Source organism: Chiloscyllium plagiosum, unplaced genomic scaffold (assembly GCF_037043375.1).
Source record: "Chiloscyllium plagiosum isolate Xiang-an unplaced genomic scaffold, Cpla_swu_hap1 HiC_scaffold_27, whole genome shotgun sequence".
NCBI lineage: Eukaryota > Metazoa > Chordata > Chondrichthyes > Orectolobiformes > Hemiscylliidae > Chiloscyllium > Chiloscyllium plagiosum.
In genome coordinates this window covers 85,862,060-85,887,647 of record NW_028270165.1, presented here as the reverse complement: position 1 = coordinate 85,887,647, position 25,588 = coordinate 85,862,060, and the positions used below count along the sequence as shown (strand labels likewise).

Sequence of the window (25,588 nt, the reverse complement as noted above, 5' to 3'; positions counted from 1 at the left end):
AGCTGCAGAGCGAGACAGGAGAGTTTGTTTTTGTGAATGAGCAGTTGTAGCGCGAGGTGGCTGTTGCTTGGTGACGGTGAGGCTCCCCCGGACCCGCCCATCCCCCCGTGCAGACGTCACGCGGGGGCGAAGGCGGTTGGGAGGAGAAGTCGCTCGAGCGGGGAAGCGGCGGGAGGGCGGCCGTTAGGAAAATGGCGCCGCGCGGCCCGGGGCAGACACCCGTCACTGGGCACCGCCGCCTTCCTGGCGCAGCTGCTGTGTCACGGCCACACCGGCCGGCTGTACAGCAGGCAGGAGCCGGTGAGCATTCTGAAGGCGGATGGGGTTAAGGGCCTGCTTGGGAACTCGTCGGCCGCCTGGGTGGTGGAGTTCTACTGGTCGTGGGGCGGCCCCTGTGTCAACTATGGGGCCACCTGGAAGGTACTGGGCCCGGGAGGTGAAAGGTGAGGCAGGTTGGGGGGGGACGGAGGGGAAGGAATGTGGGGCCTATCCTGTCATAGTGACATTTTACACTCACTTTCCATCAGCTTTTACTGGGGCTTGTGCTGTTTACCCTCACTGTTTGTTTCATCCTTGTGTTTTTTACCCTCTCTGTTACTTGTGCAATTCCTTAGACTAGTGTGTAAATACTAGTGGAGGAGATTATGCACCAGCATATGTTCCTTAGTCTTTGAAGGGATAGGATGTGGAGAATGGTTATTAAAGCATGTGGTGTACTAAGCCTTGTTAACATGGATATAGTTTGTTATTTGTCAAATTATACTTTGTATTATTTAGAGTCGTCAGAGTTGTACAGCACGGAAACAGACAACTTTGGTCCAACCCGTCCATGTCGACCAGATATCCTAAATTAATCTCGTCCCATTTGCCAGCACTTGGCTCATATCCCTCTCAACCCTTCCCATTTATATACCCATCCAGATGCCTCTTAAGTGCTGTAATTGTACCAGCCACCACCACTTCCTCTGGCAGCTCATTCCATACACACCCCACCCCACCCTCTGCATGGAAAAGTTGCCCCTTAGGTATACCTTTTATATATTTCAGCGCTCACCCTAAACCTATGTCCTTAGTTCTGAACTTCACCCCTACACTGGGGAAAAGTCAAAAACGTTGAGCAGCCAGACAAGATGGAAAAGCAATAAAATGTTGTGCCGTATGGGGAAAACAATTGTGGCTCTACCCTTTTATTCTCCTATTGGCATTTGGACACTTAAAATCTGTCAATAATACCAGCAGCGCCACTGAGCATATTGTGTGCATTCCTGTGTTAACAAGCACGGCCATGTTCACCGGTGTCACCAAAACATTGCACACGTTCCTCACTGTCGGCAGAAAAGGTGTGAGACCTTCTTTTGATTGACCAAGAGTACGACACACATTTCTCATCCCCTTTTCCATTTATTTTCCATTGTGATGTTCAATTGTTGACTTGCTGCAACTGAAAGGAAAGGGAGTGAATCTAGGGAGGGAACAGACTTGGGAAACGTTGGGCCAGGTCTGTGACTTAATTGGCAAATAGACATGCAGGAGGCTGGAAGAATGTAGCAAGCCAGGCAGCATCAGGAGGTCAAGTCGATGTTTTGGGTGTCACCCTTGTTGAGGACTGGGGATAGGTGTAGGGAGAGCTGCAGAACGAGGATGTGCTGGGGGCACGGTGGTGAATTGGGGATAGGCGGGGACAAGTAGAGTGTACAACCTGGTTGGTCACTGGTAGGAAGAAATCTGGTTGGTGGCGGCAGGGAGGGGCTAGGAAGGAATTCAAGGGGTGGCGAGGGAGGTTATTTGAAATTGGTGAACTCAATGTTGAGTCCACCAGGCTGTAGGCTGCCCAGGTGGAAGATGTGTTGTTCCTCCAATTTGCGGTTTGGTTCGTTGTGGCAATGGAGGAGGCCAAAGATGGTCATATCAGAAATGGAGTGGGAAGGGGAATTAAAATGGGTGGCGACTGGGAGGTCTGGTCAGCCTCTGCGGACTGGTCCCCAAGTTTATGCTCAGTTTCCCCAGTGTAGAGAAGACCACAATTGGCAAACACGTGGCCAATGTGAAGTTAGAGCTTTTGCTGTGTAAAAAAAAAAGCAGAAAGGAGGTGCATTGTTTAAATGTTGATATAATGTTTTGGGATATGGAGAAAGTGAGGACAGCAGTTGCTGGAGATCAGAGTCGAAAAGTGTGGTGCTGGAAAAGCACAGCAGGTCAAACAGCATTCCAGGAGCAGGAGAGTTGACATTTTGGGCATGAACCCTTTATCAGGAATGACGTGTGGATGTACAAAGGGGCCTCGGCATCCTTTAGGAGAAAGTGAGGACTGCAGATGCTAGAGATCAGAGCTGAAAATGTGTTGCTGGAAAAGCGCAGCAGGTCAGGCAGCATCCAAGGAGCAGGAGAATCGACGTTTCGGGCATGAGCTTCCTGAAGAAGGGCTCATGCCCGAAACGTTGATTCTCCTACTCCTTGGATGCTGCCTGACCTGCTGCGCTTTTCCAGCAACACATTTTCAGGCCTCAGCGTCCTTCCTCACCAGACAATGCCAGTTGTCAGGTGCAGCGAGCAATGAGTAGTGCAAGTGGTACATTAGCAAGAGGAATTGAGTTCAGAAGTGGGGATTTCTTCCTGCAGTTAAGGGGTCATTGAATATATTCAAGGCTGAGTTCATGTGATTTTTGAACAATAAAGAAGTGGATGTTTATAGGGGAAGGTGAGAAAATGTCTGGACATTCATTCCACACACAAACCACACTCTTTTTTAAAAAAAATGCTGCCCCTCAAGTCTTTTTAAAATCTTTCTCCTCTCACCTTCAAAATTTGCTGCCTAATCTTAAAACCCCCACCCAAGGGCAATGACACCTGTGATTCACCTCCTCTATCCCCCTCATGATTTTATACAACCTCTGCAAGGTTACCTCTCAACCTCCTGTGCTCCAGTGAGAAAAGTCACAGTCTATCTACCAAGATGTAGGTAGATTAATTCCCAGTTATGATGTGTTCAATGCTGGTGCAGGCTCGAAAGACCAAATGGTCTACTCCTGCTCCCAATTCTGACACTCTGTGCCCAGGACAGCAAAAGACCATCAGACATAGGTGCAGAAATTAGGCCGTTCAGCGCATCAGGTCTGTTCATACCACACAATTGTGGCTGATAAGTTTCTCAATCCCATTCTTTCACTTTCTCACTGTAACCCTCGATCCCCTTGATACTCAAGAACCTATCTATCTCATGTCGTAAATATCCTCAATGACCTGGCCTCCACAGCTGTCTATGGCAATGAATTCCATAGGTTCATCACTGTCTGGCTGAAGACGTTTCTCCTTCTCTCTTTCTAAAATGTCTTCCCTTTATCTAAGGCTGTGCCCTCCGCTCCTTGTCTCTCCTACCAATGGAAGCATCTTCCCAACGTCCACTCTGTCCCGGCTGGTCAATATTTTGACCCTTCAGAGTGAGGTACAGCAGGGATTCGGTTCAGCAAAGTGAAAACAGAGGGGGCCTATAAGTTAGAATTTTTGGGGTGGGCAACAGGCTGAGGAGTGTCAGATAGAGTTTAATTCGGAGAAATGAGGTATTGCATTTTGGTTGAGCAATCCAGGCAGGACTGACAGTTAAGGGGAGTGTTGCTAAACAAAGAGATCTTTGAGTTGCAGGTCGATAGGCTAGTGAAGAAGGCATTTGGTATGATTTCCTTTATTGGTCAGAGCATTGAATAAAGGAGTTGTGAGGTCATATTGTGGCTGTACATTGGTTAGGGCATTTTTGGAAACTACGTTAAGTTTTGCTCCCCCTGATATAGGAAAGAACTTGTGAAACTTTGAATGGGGTCGTGAGAATGTTTGTAAGGAAAACTTGTCCTTCAGCATTTAGACTAAAATGTAATGTTGAATTATAGAACACATTTGCTCCACACTAGAAAATAGACAGGCAGGGAGGGTAAGGCATATAAGAACATTTGCCTTAACATCAGTGAATTTGTATAAACAGGATATTGAGTGATCACATTCACGGCTGTTCCTTTGTGAAATGAATAAGTGTTTGATTCTGACCTCGAAATGAAACTCTGTATCAATTACTTCTCTCCTGAATTATTGCCTTTCACTGTTATCTGTCTAGTTCAGAACATGCAGTGCTTTTGTAAAAAAAAAAATTCATATACAGAAAGCGTGTTTGCCACAGCACCGCCTTTGTAAAAAAAACTTGTGTATAAAGATAGTATACAGAGTAGCCCGCCAGGGCTCTTGGAAGAAGAGTGATTGCTACTCTTCTGGGTTAATAGAATCCAGTTAGCTTGTCTTATAGGTATCAGAGTTCTGCTGTAACGGTGATGGTATTAATGAAGAGGATAATTTAAAATTAAACTAAACTGTCTGTAAGAGTTTTATTTTTATTCCAGACTTCCAAAGAGTACGATCTCCGGGATGAACCAAGATAGGCTGACAGGTCTGAGTCCACAAGGGACTCCCTGGGCTGTCTCAATTTGGCGCTGCAAGCAGGGTTCCAACAAGGGCTACATTTGAGTGAAACTGGAAAAGAGGAGTTCCATCGAAGGGTTGGACTCAAGACCAATGGGCCCACAAGGTAAAATTGTACCTTGATTACTCTCTGTCTACATCTGTGTGGTGTTTCCCCCATTTCACTCTCTCGGTACCCTGACGGAACCCTAAATGAGATCGTTTAAATAGGACTAAAAACAGAAACTGTCAGAATTTTACAATGTTGAGAATGTTTTGCAGAAATCATTAGTCTTGTTGTTCATTGTCGGGTTGTTGATTAGTGAAAGTTTTAAGTCGAGATTATCTTCTCTGTTGTATCTGTTCAACTTGGCTTGTCTTGCTTTGTTGTTTGTTAGTTATGGTTTTGTTCTGTTGGGTGTTCTTCATTTATGAAATATAGAGGGTGGCTGCTGCTTTTGTCATTTATATATAAAAAATAAAGCTGGCCAGTGATACAATTCTTGCATACTTGGTTAAGCAACTATGTGCCACATCCAGGATTTATGAGATATCTGGAATGTGAGTGCCTCATTTCTCTTAAAATGTTCATGTGTTTGTACGAGAGAGTGTACATGTGAGACAAACAGAGACTCAGCACTGATTCCCTGCAGCTTGCAGAAAGTTTAATCCTGTGAGATTTGGTTTGGTTGTTGATGAATGAATGTTTGCATTTGTATTTTGTGGGGTTGGAGCCCTTGTTGATCAGTGGTTTTGTGAAGATTTAAAGTAAGTAGGATAACTATGAGTGTGCCCCTAGATAAGATTGAAGACAAATGTCCCCTAACAGAAATAACAAGTCTGTATCCTTAATTATGAGAAACAATTAAGGAGGATATCAGCTGCAGCTGCTCAACAGAATAAGGATTGGTCTCGAGAAGGCACACATGATTTAACTCTATTCACTAAAATTGAACAAGGGATTTGGGAAAAAAGAAAGGGAAGTAAGCAGAAAGAAGTCTTATCAGAGTGGGAAAGGGTAGCTCGGGGGAAAAAATGGGAAAAATCAATGCAATCATCATGGAGACAAAACTGTATTAAAAGGGGAGTTAGTCCATTAACTGAGGAAGGATGTGAACTAAATTGGACAGAACTAAAACGTAAATGTGAAGCACATAATTTAGAAGTAGAATTGGAATAGGCAAGGGAGAAAATTACAAAAACGCGAAGATTCAGAATCTACATTGAAACGTCAAGGGCACCAAAGAAAAAGGAAACTGGTGAATAAACAACAGACTGCAATTGCAGCTGCGCAGGACGAAGCTCACAAGGACTGTTCCTTGTACCCCACCCTCCCCTCTTCCAAAGACCCATTACTAAAGAATCCTCATCCGTTTGTAGATGGTGGGGGGATACTGATTCGGAGGAGGAAATATTTTATGCCTCTAATTCTGTCAGCTGACCACCTCCGGTTCCCTGGCTGAACCCTCCCCCCTTACTCTGATGACGAACGTGCCAAGGCTCATGACCTTCCCCCAGCTGTTCTGCCGAGGAAGAATTCGGCTTACCACAAACCCGGTGCCTACTGTACTAGGAGTCAATTAAAATTAAAACCTGGAAGGAACACTGAACAGACTCCTTTTGATTTCCACTGCCCCTAAACTAATAAGTCCCGAAGACACCGGTGATTTGCAATCAAAGTCTCGGGACCTTAATATCAGACCTTGCACTCACCCTGATGTGGGAGGGCCAAAAAGAAATTTCCCGAATAGAAGAGGTTCCTAACCCACAGGCTCTGAATCCGGGACAAGCCCAATTTATGGATCTTTATCAACCATGGAAACCTCATGACTCTCAAGCATTATCAATAAGGCTGCAGATTATGGAAGGAATCGTGAGGGATCTGTTAATTACATTAATAGGACTAAGACCATTTATAATGCTGCCTCCCAAGACCTAATTCACCTCAGAATGCAGCTTTTTGCCTGAAAAATGGGCGAGTTCTGAGAAATTTTACAAGGTAATAATCATACCCAGCTTGTAGTCCGGCACCCGGTGGAAACTATCAGATTGAATTATTACCTGTCTCCACCAAGCAGTGCATCATGTAGTTGATGTGGGTCAAGTCTTAACATGTAAACCCAGCTCGGGCGAAGAGGCTGAGGAGTTCCTTACCCATTTTAAGGAATGCTATGGCGCTTCTTCTGGTGACACTAACTACCTTACAAGGATGATCATCCCAATTTAATGCCCTATGTATGACTCTCTTACCTGATCAGGTACAGAAAGCTATTAAAACACACAATATCCACTGGCAAGATGCTGAGGTTGCACAATTCAGCCGAGAGGTTTGTTATTTCTGAGAACTAAAGGATCCCAAGAGTAAGGCGACCATCGGCACGGTCAAGACAGAACTTGCCCAAACTGCAGTGGCTAACCTTAAACGCAGGATTCAAAGAAGACCTTTCCGTCTGCAAGGTCAGTCAAGCTAGCAAATGAAACCCTCATACTATCGTCCAGTATGGCACTTCAGTAGAAATGGTACTGTGTATTCACAACATCCCAATGGACCTTGCGGTCCTCCTATGTATCCTTCCCCAACAGTCCATGATGCCCCTATACATCCTCTCATTACTCTTCCCAGCCTCCCCTACCCCCGAGAGTCCCCCAACAACTACACCTTTGTTTCAATTGCAGTGAACTAGGACATTAGTCCAAGAACTGCCCTTTCCATAGCAGTGCCTGGTTCATCACCGCAGTAAAAACAAGACAATCTCCTGGTCTCCCTCCCCAGTGACCTCAGCAGGTTGCCCCTTTTACTGCACAAAATCCTTTTCAAAACTGACTCCCGGATAGAGAGCAGCTTCCTGCTTTGAATTTTCCCATACTTACCGCTAGCCCAGAAGATGGACCTATGCTAATTCTTAACTGTAATGGCCATGATATTGAATTTATGTTTGACACAGGAGCCACTGTTTCATCACTTCCCGTCCATCTTGCTAATGCTTTTGATTTTCAAAACTCGGACGATGATGAAATCCTGCAATGTTTTGATGGTTCCTCTAATAAACATGCATACGCTGTCCATCTGACAGTGGTGTGGAAAAATTGTGCCACGCTCCCTTTTTGCTTTGTTGTTACTAATGGATTACGTATCCCTCTACTCGCTAGAGATCTCCTCTGTCCTCTAAATATTACTATTGAATGTCATGATGATGGTATCCTGATTCAGGATCCACCTCATTTTGTTCAATGCATCAAAACCAAAGCCTCCTCGATGGTGGTCATTTGATTTGGATCCTTATGCTTTCGATCCTATTTTACATAACGTCCCTCACCCCCACATTACTTTAGCTTATGACTCATCCGGGAATGATCTCAGGCTTGAACACATACTATAATCCCTCACTGGGCACTACTCGGCACGCTTGGGTGATTGGTGAGATCAGATCACTAGCTGGTGGCGTTCTTTTCATGTCAGTTCCTCTTCATAGCTGGAAAACTGGCCCTCTCATTTTCCCCTGTGTCACCACTCTCTTGAACCCAGAACACAAAGCCTAAGAAGTAGGTTTTGACACCAAACTTGCCGTGAAATTCAGCTGCTCACTCAAGGATCAATCCTATTTTATGCACAGCCTTAGTCGATTTATGGCAGTCTTCATCATCATCATGCACACCCTCACCCGCAGGACGCAGTATACCCTGGAGTCTGGGTGGACTCTAAAACACAAGTGGGCCTTCCTAAGGTCCCACCCATCTCCATTCTGAACAAACTTAATTCTGTCTTCCTGTCTATACCTCAATACCCCCTGAAACCAAAAGGTGAAGCTGGCATTCAACCTGTCATTGATTCATTTCTACAGCAAGGCCTTCTAGTCCCATGCCATTCTTCTGTCAATACACCTATCTTTCCGATCCCTAAACCGGGATGTCCTGAATGTCGTTCACAACCTTCGTGAAGTAAATAAAATCATTGAGGCTCATAATCCTCCAGTTGCTATTCCTGCTACTATCCTCAGCCAAGTTCCAGTGATGCCAAGCTCTTCACTATCGTTGACCTCCAACATGCATTCTTTTGTCTTCCTTTGCATCCAATAGCCCAAAACATTTTTGCCTTTTTTTAAGAGCCACCAATATATGTGGACTTGCCTACCTCAAGGGTTTATTCAGTCGCCAACACCCTTTTCAGAGACTCTTCACGCCCAGCTTGAATTATTTGAATTTCCTGGAGACATTACCCTAGTTCAATACATCGATTACCCCCTCGCTAGCCCTGACAAAGTGTCCAATCACACTGACTCCACTACCTTTCTCAACCATCCACATCAATGTGGCTATATTGTACCCCCCAGCAAAGTTAAGACTAATCAGAAAGAAGTTAAGTTCCTAGGTACTCTCATTTCTGAATTCGATCGGTGCTTGACACGTGAACGTATTGATCCTATTCTTTGTATTGCCCCTCCAACCACTCCTAAACAGATACGGTAGTTTCTCGACCTCATCAATTATTGCCGACAATGGATTCCTAATTGTGCCCTTCTGATCAAAAATGATCTCCCCGTCCTCGATTAGTGAGCCTTAACGGTATGAACTCACCCCATAACAACTACAAGTCTTTACGGAGCTTAAAACTACCCTCTATTCAGCACCCATGCTAGGCCGACGTTTGTATGACTGCCACTTTCATCTTTATGTTGCCATCCTTGATACCTGTGCTTCAGCTGTTCTCACCCAGCAACATGGCTCCTCTTGGCGCCCTATTGCCTATTTTTCTACTAAGCTTGACCCTGTTGCTCAAGGTATGCCTTCCTGCACCCAGATTCTCTCTGCCATCCATACTATGGTAGTGGCTGCCTCTAATATAACTTTACATCAAAATGTAGAAGTCTGTACCTCACATTCTGCAGTATCCTTGCTGATTTCTAAACATACTCAACACCTCGTTAAGGTTCGTCTCAGTCGCTGTGAGATTTCATTACTTCTGAATCCGTTTCTCTCCTTTCAATGCTGCTCTAACACTAACCCCCCTACATTCCTGCAGGAAGAACCGCTTGAACTGCCTGATCCTCCCCATGATTGTGTTCTCATAAATGAACTTGTTACTAAACCATGTCCTGATCTTACGGACAACACAGATGTGATCAACAAAACGGGTCAAGATGCAGGGAAGATACCTGCCCAACTGTCGTCTGATTCATATGGATGGAAGTTTACTTGCTGGCTATGATCGCTGTGTGGATGGATCGTGTGGGATGTACTGATAGTCCTTGGTCTCATCCTAGGAATATACACTGTCGTCCGCTTATGCGTGAAATGGACTGTACATTTGTTTTGCACCTAAGCCAAAGAAGAGTCTGCTTAATTGATCCTTGTCTAACCCTCTACCTCCATGCTCGAACTTCCATGCTGAAATCCAGTATCTTTCAGACTCTGCTCCTCTGGACGATGACCTAGCAGAGGAGGCACTTGACTTATTTGAAAATACAAATTGACTGAATGGACTAATTGTTATAAGCCAAGTAGTTGTCATGAATTAACAAAAGAAGGGAATAAGAAAGTCTATAGACATAAAACTTGTCTTTAAACATTTAAACTAAAATATAATATTGAATTATAGAGCACATTTGCTGCACACTAGAAAATAGACAGGCAGGGAGGCTTGGTAAAAGGGGAGAACTCAAGGTATGCAGAAGATTATCAAGTGATAACAGGATACCCTAAGGCAATTAAGTACATTTGCCTTAACAGTGAATCTGTGCAAATAGGACACAGAGTGATAACATTCATGGCTGTTCCCTTGTGAAATTAATGACAGCGTTTGATTCTGACCCCGAAACGAAACTTGGTACTGTCAAAAGCCTTGTAATTGACAGTCGGGTCCTGTGAATTATAATGGATTCTTATTACCCTTTGCAAGCTAGGCAAACAGAGGGAAAAACACCTTTGCTGTTAAAAGTCCCTGACTTGAGAGTTCAAAAGGACAAGAGAGAGGAACCATTATAGCGCTGGGGCTCCCGAAGCCATTAAAAAATTACCTGCGTTGGATTGAACGTAATTGCATTTTTGAGAGTTTATGATGGTATTGAGTAGCCATTACCGGTTATTAAATATGAACTCTGTAAAAGGTAATGTTGACGAAGCTTTAACTTACTTGCTGTTCTTGCAGACCACTCTACAGACCTTTCAGACTGCCCACTGTCAATTCCAACTAATCAGATCTTATGTCTTATTTGAATCACAACCCTGAAAAGAGAACATGTTTAATTCGAAGACTAATGAATCAGTTTAAATGCAACCTTTTGGTAACATCTCAGCCTCGGGTACAGTATGATTCAGTGCCTAAAAAGCAGGAGTCTGCTCCTAGCTTAGAAATTATTCTCGGCCTAACATTGAAGAGATTCTGGCACAATGTGTCAGGAAGCCATTTTATGGTCAAAAGTTTGCCCTCCTGCTAAGAAGCCGTTTTGGAAAATAGTTGTATCTGACCTGTGACCTGTGCAAGGTTAGGAACTCTCCAATTAGCTCAGACTGGTACCTCTTTATGATAGGAGTTTATCTCGCTAGCAGGCACCTAACTCGGCTGGATATGTTTTTCCCACCTGATGAATGGCTTAGGGCCTGTAGGAGTGATTAGTCAAGCATACAGAGACCTGTCAATTAACTTTTCTTCCTTACGAATTAAGAACATGCAATGTTTTTGTAAACTTTTGTGTAAAGGAAACCACTTTGTAGCAGTACATCAGAGTAACCTGCCAGGGCACTTGAAGAGTTGGTCCCCTACTCTCCTAGGTTTCTAGAACCTAGCGAGTTTAGCTTAACGGTATCAGTGGAGCTATTGCTAAATAAAGGGGTGAACTAAAATTAAACTAAACTGCCTGTAAGAGAATTTTTTTTATTCCAGACTGTCAAAGAGTACGACCTCTGGGACGAATCGTGAGAGGCTACAGGTCTGACTCCACAAGGGATTCCCTGGGCTGTCTCAAATCCCTACTTTAACACTCCAACTCATCCATGTTGACAAGTTAGCCTAAACAGTCTAGTCCCATTTGCTAGCACTCGGCCCATATCCCTCTAAACCCTTCCATCCAGATTCCATTCAAATGTTGTAATTATACCAGCCTTCATGACTTCCTCAAGCAGCTAATTCCATACCCACACCACCCTTTGCGTTAAAAGGTTGTCCCTTAAGTCCCTTTTATTTCTTTGCCATCTCACCCTAAATGTATGCCATCAAGTTCTAGACTCCTCCCAACTCAGGGAAAAGACCTTGTCTGTTTATCCTATCAATGTCCCTCATGATTTTATAAATCTCTATAAGGTCGCCTCTCAGCCGCCAACGCTCCAGGGAAAACAGCACCAACCTATTCAGCTTATCCCAATAGCTCAAATCCTCCAACCCCGGCAATGTCCTTCTAAATCTTTTCTGAACCCTTTCAAGTTTCACAACAAACTTCTGACAGGTAGGAGACCAGAACTGCACACAATATTCTAAAAGTGGTCGAACCAGTGCCCTGCACAGCTGCAACATCACCTCCCAACTTCAATACTTGATACTCTGACCAATAAAGGAAAGCATTCCAAACACTGCCTTCGTTATCCTATCTACCTGTGACTCCACTTTCAAGGAGCTATGAATCTGCACTCTTTGTTCAGCAACACTCCCTTGGATCTTACCATTAAGTGTATAAGTCCTCCTCTGATATGCTTTTCCAAAATGAAGTGCCTCATATGTAAAAAAAAATTAAACTCCATCTGCCACTTCTCAGCCCATTGGCCCATCTGATTAAGGTCCTGTTATCCTCTGAGCTAAGCATCTTCACTGTCCACTACACCTCTAATTTTAGTGTCATCTGCAAACTTAGTAACTATACCTCGTATATTGACATCCACAGCATTTATATAAATGATGAAAAGTAGTGGACCCAGCACCCATCCTTGTGGTATACTACTGGTCACAGGCCTCCAGTCTGAAAAGCAACTCTCCACCACCACCCATAAGACCATAAGACATAGGAGTGGAAGTAAGGCCATTCGGCCCATCGAGTCCACTCCGCCATTCAATCATGGCTGATGCGCATTTCAGCTCCACTTACCAGCGTTCTCCCCGTAGCCCTTAATTCCTCTAGACAACAAGAATCTATCAATCTCGGCCTTGAAGACATTTAGCGCCCCGGCTTCCACTGCACTCCGTGGCAATGAATTCCACAGGCTCACCACTCTCTGGCTGAAGAAATGTCTCCGCATTTCTGTTCTGAAATGACCCCCTCTAATTCTAAGGCTGTGTCCACGGGTCCTAGTCTCCTCGTTTAACTGAAACAATTTCCTAGCATCCACCTTTTCCAAGCCATGTATTATTTTGTATGCCTCTATTAAGTCTCCCCTTAATCTTCTAAACTCCAACGAATACAATCCCAGTATCCTCAGCCGTTCCTCATATGTTAGACCTGTCATTCCAGGGATCATCCGTGTGAATCTCCGCTGGACACGTTCCAGTGCCAGTATGTCCTTCCTGAGGTGTGGGGACCAAAACTGGACACAGTACTCCAAATGGGGCCTAACCAGAGCTTTATAAAGTCTTAGTAGTACATCTCTGCTTTTATATTCCAACCCTCTTGAGATAAGAGACAACATTGCATTCGCTTTCTCTATCTTCCTACGTGTGAGCTGGTTCTGTATCCAAATGGCTAGTTCTCCCTGTATTCCATGATATCTAACCTTGCGAACCTGTCTCCCTTGGGGAATCTTGTCAAACGCCTTACTAAAGTCTATCTAGTACCCTGGCATGTAGGCCATCAGGCCCAGGGGACTTGTCTGCCCTCAATCCTAATAGTTTGCTGTGTACCTTTTCCCTCTCAACGTGGATTGTTTAAGTTCTATCCTTTCTATCACCTCTGATTTGCCCGTTCCAATAGGAATAGCACTTTGTCCTCCAGCTTGAAAACTGAGGAAAAGTATTGACTAAGCTCTCTGCCATTTCAGTGTTCCTCCTATTAACTCACCGGTTTCATTTTCCAAGGGACCATAGCGACTCTGATCCCTTTAGCATGCCAACAGAAGCTTTTGCTATTCTTTTTGATATTTTGCGCTAGGTTTCTTTCGTAATTTATCTTTATTCGTTTTTTTAGTATCCCTTCGATTATGTTTGCAAGTTTTCCAATGTTTCAGCCTTCGAGGTCTGGAATAACATTTCGAAAAAGACTGAAATTTTTTTAAAACAACGTTAAAACTTAAAGACAAACCCACCTTTCAGGTGGCTGGCGAGGGGAGCAGGGAACACATTGGCCCCGCCCCATTGTCTCCGATTGGTTGGATGCCTCGTCGAACCGCGCCCACTACACGCGGGGTGACGTCACGGTCTGGTCACCCAGCCCCTTGTGAGTTGGCGCATGTGCAGTGTAGGTCATGTAGCGAGACAAAGGCAGTGTTACTGAGTGGGAGAGGAATGGCGCCGGTGGCTTAAGGAACAAGAACAGGACCCGCTGGAAAAGCTGAGCAGCCCTGGCTGCATGTGTCAAGAGAATCCGAGGAAACGTCACGGGTCCAGTGATCCTCCTTCAGAACAGAAACAGGTTTCGGAAACATCCCGGAGAGGTCGCGAGGCCTGAGCGCCCGGGGAGAGGGGACAGTGAGTACCTCCCTCGACACTGTCCTATCCCCCCCGAGTCCAGGAACTCCCCACATACGTTCGAGACACCACCCACGCCCTCCACCTCCTCCAAGACTTCCGTTTCCCCAGCCCCCAACGCCTCATCTTCACCATGGATACCCAATCCCTCTAACCTCCATCCGCCATGACCAGGGCCTCCAAGCCCTCCGTTTCTGCCTCTCCCGACGTCCCCAACAGTACCCTTCCACCGACACTCTCATTCATCTGGCTGAACTGGTCCTCACCTTTACCAATTTCTCCTTCGAATCCTCCCACTTCCTCCAGACCAAAGGGACAGCCATGGGCACCCGTTTGAGCCCCAGCTATGCCTGTCTCTTTGTTGGCTACGTAGAACAGTCCATCTTCCACAATTAAAACGGCACCACTCCCCACCTCTTTCTCCGCTACATTCATGACTGCATTGGCGCCATCTCGTGCTCCCGCGAGGAGGTTGAGCAAACTTCACTGACACATTCCACCCTGACCTTAAATTTACCTGGACCATCTGACACCTCCCTCCCCTTCCTGGACACCTCCATCTCCATTAATAACGACCGACTTGACACCGGCGTTTTATAAACCCACCGACTCCCACAGCTACCTGGATTACAGCTCTTCCCACCCTACCTCCTACAAAATGCCATCCCGTATTTCCTATTCCTTTGCCTCCGCCGTATCTGCTCCCAGGAGGACCAGTTCCACCACAGAACACACCAGATGGCCTCCTTCTTAAGATACTGCAATTTCCATTCCCACATGGTTAAAGTGCCCTCCAACGCATCTTGTCCACATCCCGCCCTCAGACCCCACCCCTCCAACCGTAACAAGGATAGAACGCCCCTGGTGCTCACCTTCCACCCTACCAACCTTCGCATAAACCAAATCATCCTCCGACATTTCTGCCACCTCCAAACAGACCCCACCACCAGGGATATATTTCCCTCCTCATCCCTTTCCACCTTCCGCAAAGACCGTTCCCTCTGTGACTACCTGGTCAGGTCCATGCCCCCCTACGATCCACCCTCCCATCCTGGCACTTTCCCCTGCCACCGCAGGAATTGCAAAACCTGCGCCCATACCTCCTCCCTCACCTCCATCCAAGGCCCTAAAAGAGCCTTCCGCATCCGTCAAAGGTTTACCTGCACATTCACCAATATCATTTATTGTATCCGTTGCTCCAGATGTGGAGACTGGACGCCTCCGAGCAGAGCGCTTTAGGGAACACCTCTGGGACACCCGCACCAATCAACCACACCGCCCTGTGGCCCAACATTTCAACTCCCCCTCCCACTCTGCCGAGGACATGGAGGTCCTGGGCCTCCTTCACCACTGCTCCTTCACCACCAGATGCCTGGAGGAAGAACGCTTCATCTTCCGCCTTGGAACACTTCAACCCCAGGGCATCAATGTGGACTTCAACAATTTCCTCATTTCCCCTTCCTCCACCTCACCCCACTTCCAGACTTCCAGCTCAGCACTGTCCCCATGACTTGTCCTACCTGCCTATCTTCTTTTCCACCTATCCACTCCACCACCCTCTCCCCACATACCTATCACCATATTCCCGCACCCACTCACCTATTGTACTCTGTTACTTTCTCCACACATCCACCCTACTCACATTTATCTCTGCCTGTATTCCTGATGAAGGGCTTTTGCCCGAAATGTTGATTTTACTGCTCCTCGGAAGCTGCCTGAACTGCTGTGCTTTTCCAGCACCTTTCTAATCTCGACTCTGGTTTCCAGCATCTGCAGTCATTGTTTTTACCGAGAGGAGACAGTGAGACAGGAGAGGATTGGAAACCGCGGGAGGAGGGAGACTGGGGAGTTTATAAAGTCCTAGGGGAGGCCTGAGGCCGCGAATAAAAGCTCCACAGCCCAGTGTTAACTTTGTTTGGGGAAGGACCTCTGGGGGCAACCGGTCGCCATATTCGTGAGGGTAAGATGCATGTTGTCTTGGGGCGGGGAGCGCGAGCATCCATCTTGGTGAGGGCACCATCCACTGTCATTTCTGGGAGAGAATTCCAACTTTGTGGCAGCCTTTGTGTCAACCAGAATTTTCTCATTCTGGACGTAAGTTTGCTCGCTGAGCTGGAAGGTCATTTTCAGATGTTTCATCACCATACTAGGTAACTTCATCAGTGAGTCGAGTGAAGCGCTGGTATTATGTCCTGCTTTCTATTTATGTCTTTTGGTTTTAGGATGGGTGATATCATTTCCGTTCTTTTTTCTCAGAGCATGGGAGATGGGGTCCAAATCAATAGATTTCCAGTTGGAATGACATGTTCCAAGGAATTCTTGTGTGTGTTTCTGGTTGGCTTATTGGATGGTGGCTTGTCATAGGATGGATGTATGGTCCCAGTCAACATGGTGTCCTCCTTTGTCTGTATGTAAAGATACTAGTGATAGTGGATCATGTGTTTTTGTGGCTAGTTGATGATCATATGTCCTGGTGGCTAGTTTTATTCCTGTTCGTCAGATGTCGTGTTTGTTACAGTTATAGAATCCCGATGTGTGGGAATATGCCCTTTGGCCCAACAGCTCCATACCGACCCTGTAGAGAGTATGCCAGCCAAGCCTATTCCTCTACAATTACCCCTAATTATGTACCATTATGGGCAATTTTAGCATGGCCAATTCACTTAGTCTGCGTATCTTTGGATTGTGGGAGGAAACCGGAGAACCCGGAGGAAACCAACACAGACACTGGGAGATTGTGCACACTCCACACAGACAGTCACCCCAGGATGGGATTGAACCTGGGTCCCTGGTGCTGTGAGGCAGCAATGCTAACCACTTATATTTCAACAGTCTTTCAACTTTAAACACATTCATCACAGTCTTCCCAGAGGATTAGACTGTTCTCTCTCATTAAAGATGGCTGGTCGTGGTTTTCTTGAGGGTCACCACACCTCAGCTGAGGGGAAAGGCCGAGAAGGAGTTCCTCACATTTCTCCAACTTGGGTGATACATAACGTGAAGCACCTTGGTGTACTTTTGTTGAAGTGTGACCATCAGTATTAGCTGCTGCTATTGCTGTCATTTATTGGCAAGACTCATGTCAAGTGAAACAATTCCAGCAAGAAATTGGCAGCTGGCAGAGCTCCCCCATCCAATGCCAAAAAAGTGAATGCTTTTGTTGGTGAAAGAAAATTGGCAAAGAAAAAAAAATTAAAGTGTCATGTACCTTCAGAAGGAGTGGAAGGGTTGATTTTTCAAAATAAATGAAAACAATATTTATGAAGTGGAGCAACAAACTAAATTAACAACGCAGGTTTCTTTTCACATAACTGCACTACTGCAAATGTCTGTATTATGGGAAAATGTTGTGTACTAAAATATGTTCTTATTTTGTAAAGAGTCAGGTCAATAGGTTTAATTTTGTCAACAGTGATCAATAAGATCTTGATTTATACAGCATCTATGTGAGATACACTGGGAGTTAATATTTGATCGAGTAAGTCTCCACTGACCACCACAAGAACAAAGTTTTTCCCTGTCTGAACTGTCAGAAAAGATGTGCTTTCTTCACAAATTTTGACTTCTTGATGTGTTTGTATGTCTTGCAATATTTGATTTTAAAGTATGTAATTTACAGTGAAAATGAATTGTTTGTGCTTTTAATGTTGATTTTAAGGTATGCTGAAAAGAAACGGTGTATGCATTTAGGCCGTCTAAAAATAGAATGCTTTTCATACTCAAAGTTGCTGTGCAAACAAAACACAATTTGGGAGGTGATGGTTGTTCCCTATCTCAAAGCCAATATAAATAATACCTGTGGTGTCAACACATGCAACCACTGCCTTTCACTTTTTTTTTTGAAAATCATTGGGAATTTAACACATCACACTACTGCAGCAGTATCTGAGCACGTTACATCGGGCTTCCCATCAGGATGCTGTAACAAACCTCAACCTAATTTGGGATGTTGGGGAAAGTGCAAAATAAATGAATCACTAGTACATACCCTGTGGTTAAAGAGCGCTACAACAGTATTGTACGGACATGTCAGCTGTCTTGGTGAGACCTAACTTTACTCTGCGACACCTTGATTGGTTGTCGCTGACTGCATGTAAAACGAAACATTATGGAGTAAAGACATTTTTGCGACAGAAAATGTTTTATTTGGCCTTCAGCAGTCACACCTTCACTTTTACCATATATTTTGCTGCTTATTTTGATTTAACTTGATGATATATAACCTCAGTTGCTAAACAACCCTCAGTGGAGCCTCCAGCGTTATTTGAGATCAAACACAAAAGCCAATTTCTTCCGAATACAAAATGTTGCTGACTACAAAGAAAAATCATACAAAAGCTTTTATCAACACCCAGATCGATTTACCGCAAGAAATAGCAGTATTGGTCATTCTGCTCCACCATTCAGTGAGATCATGTCTGATCTGATAACCCTCAATTTCATTTTCCTGCCTTTTCCCCAAAACCCTTGATTCCCCACTGATCTTCCTTTGACACCTTCAATTTTTCAGAAGTTTAACTTATCGAGAACTTTGAAGACTGAGACACTTGGACACACAGTAGCAACATCAATCCTTGTTAATTGTCCTTGCTTCTGTGCCACAGAAAATTGTTTTCTGGATCCTTGTTTGAGTCTACAAACTGCTCAATAAGCTCAAACAACCCTCTTCTGTTCTTCTAATGAGCCAATATCTCTGACAGCTCCATTTCAATGAAACTGAAAAAGCTTCCTATCACTTTTGGTTGCAGCCAATAGGGCCAGGATTAAAGATGATTCTCATTTTCCTAAATACTTGGAATAGATTCAATTGATTTTAAACAAACAAGTTCTGACACATGTTCGGGTTCGTTTGAGAAGTTTAGCAGAATTGTTTTTCTCAGATGGGACAATGAAACTTCTTTAGATTGTTTCCACTATTGGAGGTCTACCTCCAGTTCTTTTTCTTAGCACATTATAATGATCGTCTGAACTAGCTTTATTTCATTATATCCATCCCTTCAAACAAACCAATTCTTCCCATAAGTAAATTCATCCATCTCCAGCACATTCTAGGTGATATTGTTCCTTAAATTCCATTAAAATGTCCTATCTCTTTCCTTAAATCTATGCCCCCTAATTGCTGAAGCCGTCCACCAAGGGGAAAAGTTTCTTCTATCTAGACCCTAAGTGTCTTATCTGTACAAACAGGTCCTCACCCATCCTTCTCTGCTCTAAGGAAAATACCCACGGCCGATCTAATCACTCTCATAGCTGAAACCCACCAACCTGCACCACCCTGGGTTAGTATTCCTTTCTGCACCCTTTCTAGTGCCATCACATCCTTCTAATAATGTGACGACCAGATCCACTACTCCAGCTGTGGCCCAACGAATGTCTTGTACAGTTCCATCATGATCTCCTGGTCTCATGTTTAATGCCTTAACTATTAAGGGCAAGTGTTTCATATGCCCCCTTAACCATTTCATCCACATGCCCTGTTGCCTTCAAGACTCTAATGAACACATATACCTTTCTCTGATCTTCAGTATATTCTAAATTCTTGTGATTCTTCATGTACTCCCTTGCCTGCTGATCCTCCTGAAATGTATCATCTCAATCTTTTCAGGATTGAACTCCATCTGTCATTGTTCTGCCCATCTGACCAACCCATCTTTATTGCCCTGTAGTCTAAAACTTTCCTCCTTGCCATATATTAGTGTGGGCTCTGAATTTCTTTTGGGCCTGATTTATTTAGGTTGCATTGTGTTTGTTTTGTGGGATATTTTAAGAAGATTGGGAGGACACTTGGATCCAGTATCTGTTTATACCCAAAGAAAAAACTCAAACCAGAATTTTTTTTTATCCAATGTTTTCCCTGGTAACATTTTCACAATGACTTCAATTCCTGAACACCCTTCGCTTAACTTAAACTATGTTCAAATCAAGACATTACTGAATGGAGATCATAACTTCTTGTACTATTAAATCTGTCTCAAGCAATGCTGCAAATTAGGTAACCTTGCATTATTATTTTATAACTGTGCTCAAAACCTTTTCTAAAAAGTGACCGGATGAAGATTGAAGTTGACTGAACTGCTTTCTTCATTTTATAATATTGCCAAAAAAAATCCATGTTCAAACATATGCAATATTTTTCTTTCTCTAAAATAGGTAATGAGGTGAAAGGGAATAATGGACAAAGCATTGAAAACAATGCTGACTCTAATTCAGCAAGTATGTTCTTTTCAATAAGTTTAATTCAATATTTACATTAATTACAGTTGTGGGTGACACAAATAACAATACTTTAAGGCTGTTACTTAAGTTTAGAAATTCAATCACACTCTGTGTAGATGGCTTAAAATCATTATATCAAAAGCTTAAATTGCTTGCATAAAACACGAAACCTCAGTTATGTTTATTATTTCCCAAAATGGGTTATCAAGTAAAAGTATTATTGGAGATTTGATGACAGCGGGCAAAATGGCAACTCTAATTTCGCAAGTATGCAAGGTTTAAGCTTAAAATGCATGACGGGTTTATTTATCCAAGAAATAAGCACCTTTACTCTCTCTAATATTAGCTCCAATTATCAATATTTGATATGAAATTAGAAGATCTAGCTTGAGAAATCTACAACGTATTGCCACACGCTTGCCATAAATACGACAGGAACACAGTAAAAGTAGTGAAAATTAAGTCAGATCTTTGTGGTTACTGATCCATAAGATACAGAAGCAGAATCAGTCCATTCGACTTGTTGAGTCTGCTCCACCATTCGATCATGGCCAATGTGTCTCAACCCCATTCTCCTGCATCCTCCCTGTAACCCTTGATTTCCTTACTAATCAAGAGCCTATCTTTATCTGTTTTAAAAGCACTCAGTTACTTTCCTCATTTCAGTGGCAATGAGTTCCACAGAGTCACCTCTTTCTGACTGAAAAAAATCTTCCTTATCTCATCCCAGCATTTCTTGCCACCGAGAACTATGGGGGCAGAGTCCATGTCTATACTTCCTTGCATGGTAATTTGTAAATAACATTTATTTTTTCAGGTTCATTAGCTGCTGCTTAAGTGTGTTGGTAGATTTGTGGGCTACCATGATGTGGAGAGGTTTGAGTTGTCTGGACATCATTTCACAGATGTCTTTGATGTAAGGTAATGTGGCTAGGGTTTCTGCGCATGTGTCTGCTTTGAGTTTGTTGTTGAGAAATCAGCGGACAGGGTTTATTGGGTACCGTTCTTCTTGAATATGCTGTATAAGTATTTATCTTCTGCTCTTCGTAGTTTCTGGATGGTGCAGTGTGTAGTGGCTCGTTGAACTAGTGTTCTGATGCAGATTTGTTTGGGATGATTTGCTTCTGCATTAGGTACTTGAGTCTGTGTATGTTGTTTTCCTGTAGACGTTAGTCTGAAGTTCCCTATTGACTGTTCGCTCTACTGACATCAAGGAATGGCACTTTGTTGTTCTCTTTTGTGAATTTTATGCCAGTAAGGATATTGTTGATGGTGTTGTCGGTTTCCTCTAATTTGTTTCATTTTGTGATGACAGGTGTCATCTCTGTGGCGGACCCAAAATTTGGGTTGGAGCGTTGGGAGGGCTGTTTGTTCGAGTCTCTGCATTATTGCTTCTGCTAGGAACCTTGTAATTGGTGGTCTCATGGATGTTCTGTTGATTTGTTTGTAGGGCTTGTTATTGAATGTGAAGTGGGTGATAAGATACGGGTCCACAAGCTTGACAATGTTATCTTTGCTGATGAAGTTGGTGCTGTTTGGTGTTTGTGTCTTTGGTGGTTCTTGTAGTGTAGTCAGTGTTTCTTTGGCCACGTTGATGTTAATGGATGTGAACGGGGCTGTTATGTCAAAGGACAGCATTATTTCATCCTCTTCTATCTTGGTGTCTTTGATGTTCAGGAATTCTTGGGTGGAGTGAATGGAGTGGCATGAATCTTCTACTCAGTTTTTTAGTCTTCACTGGAGGTCTTTGACAAGTCTGTATATTGGTGTTCCAGGTAGTGAGACTATGGGCCTGAGGGGGGCTCCTGGTTTGAAGAGGAGGAGAACAACAACAAACTGCCTTTCCTAGATGTCACAGTAGAGCGAACAGTCAAGGGGAACTTCACACTAGCGTCTACAAGAAACAATACACACGGACCAAATACCTAACTACAGAAGCAATCATCCCAACACCCACAAACGAAGCTGCATCAGGAGATTATTTCAACGAGCCACCACACATTGCAGCACAGAGGAACTGCGAAGAGCAGAAGAGAAATAAGTATACGTACTCCAGAACGGATACCCAATAAACCCAGTCCGCCGATTTCTCATTGAGGCTTCCAAGCTGACCCTCAAATTTGGTTTGTCCCTGCATTCTTTCCTGGCTGTCTTTTCTGGGTTTTGAAAACTTTCCTCTGACTGCAGATAAGAATTGGGAAGTTGTGTTGTGGCTGATAGGACATTGGGTAGACCACTTTTGGAATATTGTGTGCAATTCTGGTCTCGCTCCTATCAGAATGATGTTGTGAAACTTGAAAGGGTTCAGAACCCATTTAAAAGGATGTTGCCAGGGTTTGAGCTGAATGGGCTGGGCCGTTTTTCCTCGTGCATCAGAGGCTGAGGGGTGACTGAGAGTCATTAATAAAATCATGAGAGGCATGGATAGGGTAAATAGACAAGGACATTTCCCTGGGTGAGAGTCCAAAACTAGAGGGTAAAAGGTTTAGGGTGGAGGAGGGCAAGATTTAAAAGGGTCCGAAGGAGTAACCTTTTCATGCAGAGGGTGGTGTGTGTAAGGAATGAGCTCCAGAGGAAGTGGTGGATGTTGATACAGCTGTGACATTTAAAAGGCATCTGGATAGGTATATGAATCGGAAAGGTTTAGAGGGATATGGGCCAAGTGCTGGCAAATGGGACTAGATTAGGCTAGGATATCTGGTTGGCCCGAAGGGGCTGTTTCTGTGCTGTAGATCTGACTCTGGCTTGCCACTAACATTTGCCATGTCTGTATATTTAGTTTCTCTCGGGTTGTCTGTGTCAATGCCTTGATGTCTCATTCCACCTACCACCACCACCACCCCCCCTCCCCACCCACCACAGGGACGATAACCACTTCATGTCTGGTTCTTTATCAAGAAGCTGTATTGCAGGTTCAACCTGAATTTACACTTGTTTTGCTTCCCAAAATCAGACTTGCTCACTCTCAGCAATATCCCAATATCCTGAAAGATATTAACTTTCACGTGGTGTTATCCAAAATTCGAAGGTGTCAGTCCTGACGTTTTTGCTTTTTCTGTCCCTGTAAGATCCTGAATCAGCACCTTCAGGAGAATTAATTTGAGGGAGTGAGAATAGAGGAAGAGAGAGAGTGTGGGATGCTTTCAATTTTATGGAACAGCAAAAGAAAAAAATGTTCTGCAGAAAGTGGAGTAGCTTGTTCTGAACTTCTACCCTGGACTGACCGTGATGACTTTTGGAATCTCTTTTTTTCTAGAGTATTTGAAGATCTGAAGACTGAAGGTTAAAAATCAACAGATGAAGGGCCTATGCCTGAATCGTCGATTCTCCTGCTGTTTGGATGCTGCCTGACCTGCTGTACTGTTCCAGCACCGCACTTTTCAACTCCTCTCCAGCGTCTACAGTCCCCACTTTCACATCGATGTCTGACAGTCACTCAATCCATCGGGACCTCAACAATTTTGAACCATGATTCTGTGAGAAGGAGCAAAACATTTTGGTTCCTGTTTCAGACCATTTTCAGCATTAGTGGGACTGAATGAGAGTCTCTACTGTTACAGCGCACTGTGTGTAAAGCCTGAAACAGTTATACGGCCAGGAAAGAGGAATTTACTGTGGGCAGGGGCCATACACAGGGCTCTGGCTGCGGCCATGGTGAAACCAGAGGAATCCCACACCGTGGAGAAACCATGGAAGTGTTGCGACTGCGGGAGAGGCTTCAATGCCCCATCTGTCCTGGAGATTCATCGGCGAAGTCACACCGGGGAAAGGCCATTCTCCTGCCCCGAGTGTGGGAACGGCTTTACCTGCTCCTCCCGCCTGCTGGACCACCGCTGAGTCCACACTGGGGAGAAGCCATTCTCCTGCCCTGAGTGTGGGAAGGGCTTCACCTACTCCTCCCACCTGCTGGCCCACCAGCGCGTCCACGCTGGGGAGAGGCCCTTCCCTTGCTCTGAATGTGGGAAGGCCTTCAGCAAATCCTCGGACCTGCTGAAGCACCAACGGGTCCACAGAGGGGAGAGGCCATTCAGCTGCCCTGAGTGCGGGAAGGCCTTCAGTGATTCCTCTATCCTGCTGAGGCACCAGTGGGTCCACATCGGGAAAAGACCGTTCTCGTGCCCTGAGTGCAGGAAGGGCTTCACCCGCTCTTCTGCTCTGCTGACCCATCTGCGGGTCCACACGGGTGAGAAGCCCTTCAGCTGCCCCGAGTGTGGGATGGCCTTCAGCAGGTCTTCCCACCTGCTGAGGCACCAGCGGGTCCACACTGGGGAGAGGCCCTTCTCCTGCCTCCAGTGCGGAAAGTGCTTTACCCAGCCCTCCAACCTGCTGACCCACCAGCGGATCCATACCTGCGAGAGACCGTTCTCCTGCCCCGAGTGCGGGAAGGGTTTTGCTGTTTCCTCTAACCTCGTGGCCCACCGGCGGGTCCACACAGGGGAGAGGCCATTCAGTTGTCCCGAGTGCGGGAAGGCCTTCAGCAATTCCTCTGCTCTGCTTAGGCACCGGCGCGTCCACACCGGAGAGAAGCCGTTCTCCTGCCCCGAGTGTGGGAAGGGCTTTACCCGCTCCTCCACGCTACTGACCCACCGGCGGGTCCACACGGGGGAGAGGCCATTCAGCTGCCCCGAGTGCAGGAAGGTCTTCAGCGATTCCTCTGCCCTGCTGAAGCACCAGCGAGTCCACACTGGGGAGAGGCCCTTCAGCTGCCCTGAGTGCAAGAAGAGGTTTACGTTTTCCCGCAACTTGCGGAAGCACCAGCGGGGGCACCAGCGCTCACAACAATCAGATTCCACCGCTGACATTGCCATGAGTCCCCCCCAGGACTGATTCTCCTGACAGTGGGAGAGTTGGTGCACTGTATTTGTTTTCCATTGGACTGCAACCCCACGGTGGCTCAGGGGTGGCATGGTGGCTCAGTGATTAGCACTGCTGCCTCATGTCACCAGGAACCCAGGATCAATTCCACCCTTGGGGTGACTGTCGGTGTGGAGTTTGTGGAGTATAGGAGAATGGATGAGATAAGAAACTGCTGCCTTTCTTGAGACAAGTCTCCCGGAGAGAAGTTGCAGACTGATTGTCTGATCTGTTGATCCTCACAGTGCCCCATTGCCCTCAGTTAACAGGAGGAGGTCCACACAGATGTACCGAAGCCCCTCTTTAGACAGTGGAAGGAAACTGTGCAGACAGGGAAAACGTGCAAACTCCACACAGACAGTTACCTGAGGCTGGAATTGAACCTGGGTCCCTTATGCTGTGAGGTAGCAATGCTAAGCAGTGTGCCACCCCAAAATGTTATAAAATTTGAATAAACCTACTAAGTTGGAAATG

The 25,588-nt window shown here is 45.1% G+C and overlaps 1 long non-coding RNA gene and 1 pseudogene across 5 annotated transcripts in view; both read left to right on the top strand.

Moving 5' to 3' along the window:
* Window positions 1-314: 314 nt before the first annotated feature.
* Window positions 315-25,588, top strand: part of LOC148144845 (uncharacterized) — a 41,320-nt gene continuing 16,046 nt past the window's right edge. For 3 of the 4 annotated variants that reach the window (XR_015751629.1, XR_015751630.1, XR_015751627.1), the window contains exons 1-2: window positions 315-443; window positions 4,383-4,567. This is a non-coding gene — a long non-coding RNA (uncharacterized LOC148144845). Of the gene's footprint in view, window positions 444-4,382; window positions 4,941-25,588 lie in introns of those variants that run through there. The other variant, XR_015751628.1, reaches the window with a different exon arrangement.
* Window positions 13,997-25,586, top strand: LOC148144846 (uncharacterized; annotated as a pseudogene). The gene is made up of 2 exons (XR_015751606.1): window positions 13,997-14,044; window positions 23,517-25,586. The product of XR_015751606.1 is annotated as an uncharacterized LOC148144846 (transcript).